Source organism: Rutidosis leptorrhynchoides, chromosome 2 (genome assembly GCF_046630445.1).
Source record: "Rutidosis leptorrhynchoides isolate AG116_Rl617_1_P2 chromosome 2, CSIRO_AGI_Rlap_v1, whole genome shotgun sequence".
Classification (NCBI taxonomy): domain Eukaryota; kingdom Viridiplantae; phylum Streptophyta; class Magnoliopsida; order Asterales; family Asteraceae; genus Rutidosis; species Rutidosis leptorrhynchoides.
The window spans coordinates 549,454,103-549,461,397 of NC_092334.1; the positions used below are offsets into that span (position 1 = coordinate 549,454,103).

General features: G+C 31.8%; 1 pseudogene; it reads left to right on the plus strand.

Annotated features, from left to right (window-relative positions):
- The first annotated feature begins 1,286 nt into the window (after positions 1-1,286).
- LOC139889680 (CENP-B homolog protein 2-like) lies at positions 1,287-2,769 on the plus strand (annotated as a pseudogene).
- Positions 2,770-7,295: the final 4,526 nt, after the last annotated feature.

Genomic DNA, 7,295 nt, shown 5'->3' on the forward strand with positions numbered 1-7,295 from the left:
ACTCGGGAATGTTTTTGGTTGAGATCAATGAGACAAATCATTACTGATTCTTGTGGACTAGAACGCAATAAAAGCCCAACAACTATCTATGAAGATAATGCAGCTTGCATAGCACAGATGAAAAAAGGATATATCAAAAGTGACCGAACAAAACACATACCTCCTAAATTCTTCTGATACACTCAAGATCTCATTAAGGACAACCAGATTGAAATGAGATCTGTTCAATTCAGCAAAAACTCTGCTGATCTTTTCACCAAAGCACTTCCAACTGCTATTTTCAGAACGCATACTCACAATATTGGCATGAGGCATGTTCAAAAGATGTAACAGCTTAGCAATGTGTACATGAGGGGGAGCCAACTCTATGCTGCACTCTTTTTCCCTTAGCTAAAGTTTTTTTCCACTGAGTTTTCTTTAGCAATGTTTTTAACGAGGCAGTAATGGTTCCTCTATATTAAATTGTCATTCAAGGGGGAGTGTTATAATATCTTGAATATACAAGTATTCTAAAAGTCAAGATATGTGTCCTCTAAAGTCCAAGATTTGAATGATCAATTATATCACTCCATATCTTTTACTATTCCTCATTGAAAATTGAACGCATATAGCATTTGTATTGTAGTATAAATATTCATCGAGTATAAGCAAACAATGCACCATTATTTCTCAAACACAAGTGTTACTCTTATTCTCCATTCATTTTTTAAGATTTATATAGTACAGAAGTTTCTAATCTTATATAATATATGCCATGAAAGTAGTTACTAACTACTAAATTACAACATTAACAAAATTATACATTCCTAACTAACAGATCCACAAGAAAGCGACAACCACATAACTATAAACATATCAAAATCTAAGCAATTAACTCATTAACAAGTCAAATGGATTGATATGGGAAAGGCTCCTTTTCAACTATATAAAACTTCCTAATTGCACATACAATAGAAACTCTATAAAATAATACACTTGGGACCACCAAAATTTATTAATTAAAAGAGTTATTAATTAATCGATAAATTAATAATTATTAATTTATATATTAATTAATATTTTATTAATTTATAGTAGAATACTTAGTTTACAAACACCTTTCAACCTTTCACTTAATTATTGTATACAATGCATGTATATCAAATGAACGTCCCAATTTGAAAGAAACCTTCAATCTCCCACCTTATTATGCTTCTTGTGTTCAATGTATCACTCTATAGACATTAAAAACATTTTCTATATAAATACAAGATCAAAATAGGTTAACACAAACAAATCATACACACAACATGGCTTCCCATCTTAAAGGTGTGAAAAAAACAACAATGACAGACGAGATTCGAAGAGCATTATACAAGCACAACAAGGATAATCCAAGTCTTACTCAAAAGCAATTGCAAGAATGGGTTCATAGTAACTATGGTTTGCAGGTGAGTCAAGCGACAATATCGAATACAGTTAAGCGGTCTTTAGAGTATCTCTCACTTGCTCCCGAAAGATGCGATGTTAAGCGACACAAACCGGCAAAACTTTCTGACCTAGAAAAATCTCTATGTGAATGGATTCTTCAATATCAAGAACATGTGAATATGACAGGTGAACTAATCATTGAGAAGGCGAAAAAGTTCATGAAAGATATGTATCCAGTGGATACTCCAGACTTTACTTTTTCTATTGGGTGGCTTGGAAAGTTCAAAGCAAGATATGAAATTAATAATTTTTGGTGTTTTGGAGAGAGTGGATCTGTTGAAACGGAGGGCATGGAGGACAAATTAAAATCCATAAGAGACAAAGTTGATCAGTTTGAAATGAAAGACATCTTTAATATGGATGAAACAGGTTTGTTCTTTTATTATTTTATTTTATATTTTGTACTTTAGTGATGTAAGTATTTACATGTTTTGATCTTAAACAGGTTTGTTTTTTAGACTCCAACCGTATCATTCCCTTGCAACAATGCAGCTTGAAAGGAAAAAACAAGACAAGGAAAGACTAACTATTGCTATTTGCTGTAATGGGGACGGTTCGAAAAAACTTCCTTTATGGATTATTGGGAAATATGCTAAACCAAGGTGCTCCAAGAATGTAAACTTGAACAGTCTGAACTGTGAGTACCGTGCTAACAAACGAGCTTGGATGACTGGTGTGTTATTTGAAGAATATGTTCGCCAACTTGATAAAAAAATGGTTGGAAGAAAAATTCTCTTGATTGTGGATAATTGCCCCTGCTCATCCAAAAATTATTGAAGGATTACGAAATGTTGAATTATTTTTATTGCCACCAAACACAACTTCAAAAATTCAACCTTGTGACGCGGGGATCATACGAGCTTTTAAGATGCATTATCGTCGTCGATTTTATAGAAGCCTTTTGGAGGGTTATGAATTAGGGATTCCAAATCCAGCAAAAATAAATGTATTAGATGCAATGAATCTTTCAATGCAATGGATGTCGAAGATGTTCTGACTCACCCAGAAGAAAATGTAGTTGCACAGTTGTTGACTGATGAAGAAATTATTGAAAGCGTTATTGAAATTAATAAAGATGATATCGATGAAGAAGATGATGAAAGTTCTACAATGGAGCCCCCTTCGCGAAACGAAGCTATTAAAGCGGCAATCACATTGAATAATTTCTTGTTGAGCTATGAGAAAACAACACCAGAAGTTCTTACCATGCTAAGAAAAATTAGAGACGAGATTCAAGGAGAAATTGATTTCAACAAAAAACAAAAGACAATTGAATCATTTTTCAAGAAACCTTCATAAATCATTCATGTAATATGCTATATACTGTATAAGGAATTATTAATTTATATTTTATATGGGGTCTAAAGAAATTATCAAAATTGTATTATTTTATAATTGTAGCGAATTATTAATTTAGCACCCTATCCCCGAGTCGGACCGGGAAAAAATATTATCTTGGAGAGTTTATTGAATAATCGAGTATTAATTTATCGAGTTTTTACTGTATTCACAAACCATAGTACTGCATCGAAACAACAATACAACATCAACAAATCAAATCCCATTTAATAAGTCGAGCATTCACAAAGAATGTCATATATAGTCTATATATACCCTAATATTCACAAACCATAACAATTTTAAGTGAAAGAAGGCAACAAACAGATAGCATAGCAACAAACAGATAGCATAGCAACAAACAGCATAAAATCCGTACAATAAATGAGATATGATATTAACAAAATTATACATTCCAAACTATCAGAACCACAAGAAATCGACAACCACATAACTATAAACATATCAAAATCTAAGCAATTAACTCATTAACAAGTCAAATGGATTGATATGGGAAAGGCTCCTTTTCAACTGTATAAAACTTCCTAACTGCACATATTAAAGTAGTATATTATATTTATGAAAAATATAATTCAATATATATGTTATAAATCTATGTATTATCAATAATTATATATGGAGATTTATAAGTAATATATATATATATATATATATATATATATATATATATATATATATATATATATATATATATATATATATAAATATAAATATAAATTATATGAAAAATATAATTCAATATATATGTTATAAACTAGTTGCGGAGCCCTCGCTTCGCGCCGGGGGCTCCGTTTTGAATACGAGTTAAAAAAAAGTCTTAATCTATTTTGTAAAAAAGAATTTTTTTCGACATTTAACATTGAAGGTTATTCCTTTTGTGAAAGTTTCTTCTTTTAGCGTTTTTTTTTTTAAGTTGGTTGGTTTTTTAAAAAAGAATGTTTTTCGACATCTTTTGGTAACATTTAAGAGTTGTTTCTTTTATTATATAAATATAAATATAAATAAATTGGAAAAAAACATTTTTATTATTATTTTATTATTATTCTATATAAAGATGATAAATGACACCGAATAATGTTTGACAAACACAGATGACCCCATGTGAACTTGCTGCTTTTTTTTGCTCATTGACCCTCTTTCTTTGCCACTCTACTTCAATTCTATTATGATCTTCTCACAAAACTAAAAAAAAAAAAAAAAAAAAAAAAAAACCTTTTTCATATTTAACGCCACCAGGCCTACCACAACACCACCGTAGCTCCGCCGCTTTGAAGTTTTTCCGGTGGGAAAGATGGGCCTACACCGCCACCATAATGGTGGTGTGTTTTTTACAGCTTTATTGATCATCTTTTTGCCTCTTTCTGCTGATGCCTCCACTTCATCATCAACTCTGTCGGTGTGTTTTTTTTTTTTTTTTTTGATAGCGAATTCGTTTTAAGCCATGTGTATTGTATTTTAGGAGGATAGGATATTTTTAACTTCGTTTATAAAAGTTTGATTCTTTAATTATTCCTCTTTACAGCCTTTCATTCTATATGGGTATTTTTTATTTCATCCAATCTGATTACTTTGAAAAAAAAAAAAAAAAAAAAAAGTGAAATGACGAAAATACCCTCGATTACTATTGGTGAATAGTTAAACAGTGTTTTGTCTATTAGTTAATATATAAATCTATGTATTATCAATAATTATATATGGAGATTTATAAGTATTATACATATATATATATATATATATATATATATATATATATATATATATATATATATATATATATATATTAAGTTGCAAAAACTTGGGGCTTCAACTTGTAACTTGTCATCCAACCCTGCTCAGCTCACCATTTTGATACTGCTTGATACTAAAACTATGTTGTAAAAAAGCTGGAAATTCAATTTAAGCTCTAAGCGACGATTAAGTCGTCAATAAATCAACACTTGCTGTTGACTCGATTAATAGTCATTATTTTTTATCAGAATTTAAATTGTTCTATATAAGAATTTGATTTTTAATTATTACGAGTAGTTTTTGAATTCTAAAGTAAAAATGTTAGCATAGGTCTTTGTTATTTTTTCACGTTTGAGTTTGTTTTCTTGACATATGTTTAGTTATTATCATTATTTTTAGTTTTAATAAATTAACATTTTTAACTCACTTTTAGGAACATAGTATAAAATATCAGTAAAAATAAAAAATATACAAAAACTTATTTGTACTATTCAAGTATTCAGCTACTACATATTTATTACTCGCTGAAACGATTAAATGTAATATTATCAAAACGTCACAATTAATGATTAACATCGCCATAAACCTTTTTAAGATCTGGTTAATGGCACTTCAATCCTTAATGGTAGGCAATTTCAGTTAAGAAATCGTATGCGTGTTATGTTGTCCACCAATGATTTAAAAATGATGACATCACCACCGACTACAAAGGTCCCAAACTGATGCTAAAGCTTGTATGGCGAGTAAGATGAAAAGGGAATACAACTCGTGATGATGCAATTGTAGACAACTTCCTTCTTAAGGAACTATGATGTGGTCATGTATTTGTACGACATATTCAAGAAGTGGCAAAAAGATGGTTAGATCATAATCGTAATTGGCACTTTAATGGTTGTTAATCCATCTGCATTTCTCATTATTGCATGTGTTGAATTTTATCTTGATGTTGATTTACAAGGTAGACATGGGATGATTCCTTTAGGTGAGTTGTGGTATGCATCTGTAAGTAATAGATTTGGGGTTTTACTGCTTTATGTAGATTTAGGAGTTTTTTGTAGGGTTTGGTCGATGTTTCGAGGTGATTGTGGATGGTTGGTGCGTCTAATGGTTATCAATGTTGTTGGTTGTTTTGTGGTTGTTTAGTGGTGGTTTTTACATTTATGGCTAGTCTTCGTTTCATTTTTGCCTTGATGGACTTCGTTGTTTCGGGCCAGATAATCCTTCGAATTTCTCACTATCAATTGTTTCATGGCGGATTCATGGTCGGGATAAGCGAAGATGTGTGGTTTGATTGCTTCAAGGGGATTACATGTTTGTTGCTATTGTGTTTTGAGGTCAATGTTATATTGGTTTGAATTCAGGGTTGTTCATGTAAGTCGTCTATTTACATACAATACAGTTGGATTAGACTTTAGAATGTAATCATTGTGTTTTGTTCAAGTAGTTTGTAGGATTAATTTAAATGAATCGTTTATATTTGTATCATTTGTAACGTTCTCCAAATCATATCTATTTTAATTTAAATTATTTTAAAAAAAGAGTACAATAAACGAAGATTTATATGGCTAACCGTAAAAACTAACAAACTATAGTCAGGAACATACAATACTTTAGTCAAAGTGAGTTCCTTTCCTGACGCCATCTTCAAAATCACATTTTCTTCACCTTTGATATTAGATGTAGCACAGTTCCCTATAAATAGCTTATCTCCATTAATAACCTCTTTGAAAGTGTTAAGATGCTCTTATCAGCACAAACATGGCAGGTAGCCCCAGTGTCAACCCGCCACTCCTTGGTATTAGAACCAACTAGATTAACCTCGAAAATCATAATGATGAGGTCAGAAACCATATAAATAAGGTGTCGAATCATCAACCATGTTATCCTGTCTGGGAGTGTCTCTCTTTGGCTTCTTGGCAACACCACCTTTAAATCCAAGCTTGAACCCTTTCCCCTTGTTGCGCGTCTCAAACTTTCCTTTACACTTGCTACCTCTCGAGGAGTGACCGTGCTCAACAATATTAACGTTTACACTTGCTCAATACGAAGACGGACCACAGGGTCTTCAATGGTCATTTACTTTCGCTTATGTTTCAAGTAATTGTTGAAATCAAACCAGCTTGGTGGTAGTTTCTCAATCATTGTTGCAACTTGAAAATTCTCACTAATTACCATTTTTCAGCATGTATGTCATGAATAGTGACATGCAATTCTTGAATTTGACTCATAACAGTCTTTGAGTCAATCATCTTAAGATAAGAATTTAGCCACTACCCATTTCTTGGTACCAGTATCTTTATTCTTGTACTTTCGTTCCAAAGACTCCCATAATTCTTTGGTAGTCTTTATTGTGCAGTACACATTATAGAGAGAATTCTCCAAACTATTTAAGACATAGTTTCAGCACAAGTAATTCAAGTGTTCTAATGCATGAACTGTGATCACAGTATGAACATCCCCTTCAACAAGCTGGGGAGCGGGTTCAGTCAAGACCCTCGCAAAGTTCAACATGGTCAGATAAAAGAGCATCTTGCCAACGTTTAAGTCCACACAGTGAACTTTTCGGGTTTCTCGGAATGAGAAACAACCGCATACGGTAGCGGTACAACTGTCGCAACAGTATTCGTAGCATTATTCATAACATTATTGGTAGCATTTTCATATCATCAGTAGAGAAGAAAGTTTTCAACTGAGATTCCATTCTGAATAATTAGCGATCAAAGTTGGGTGTTCCGTAC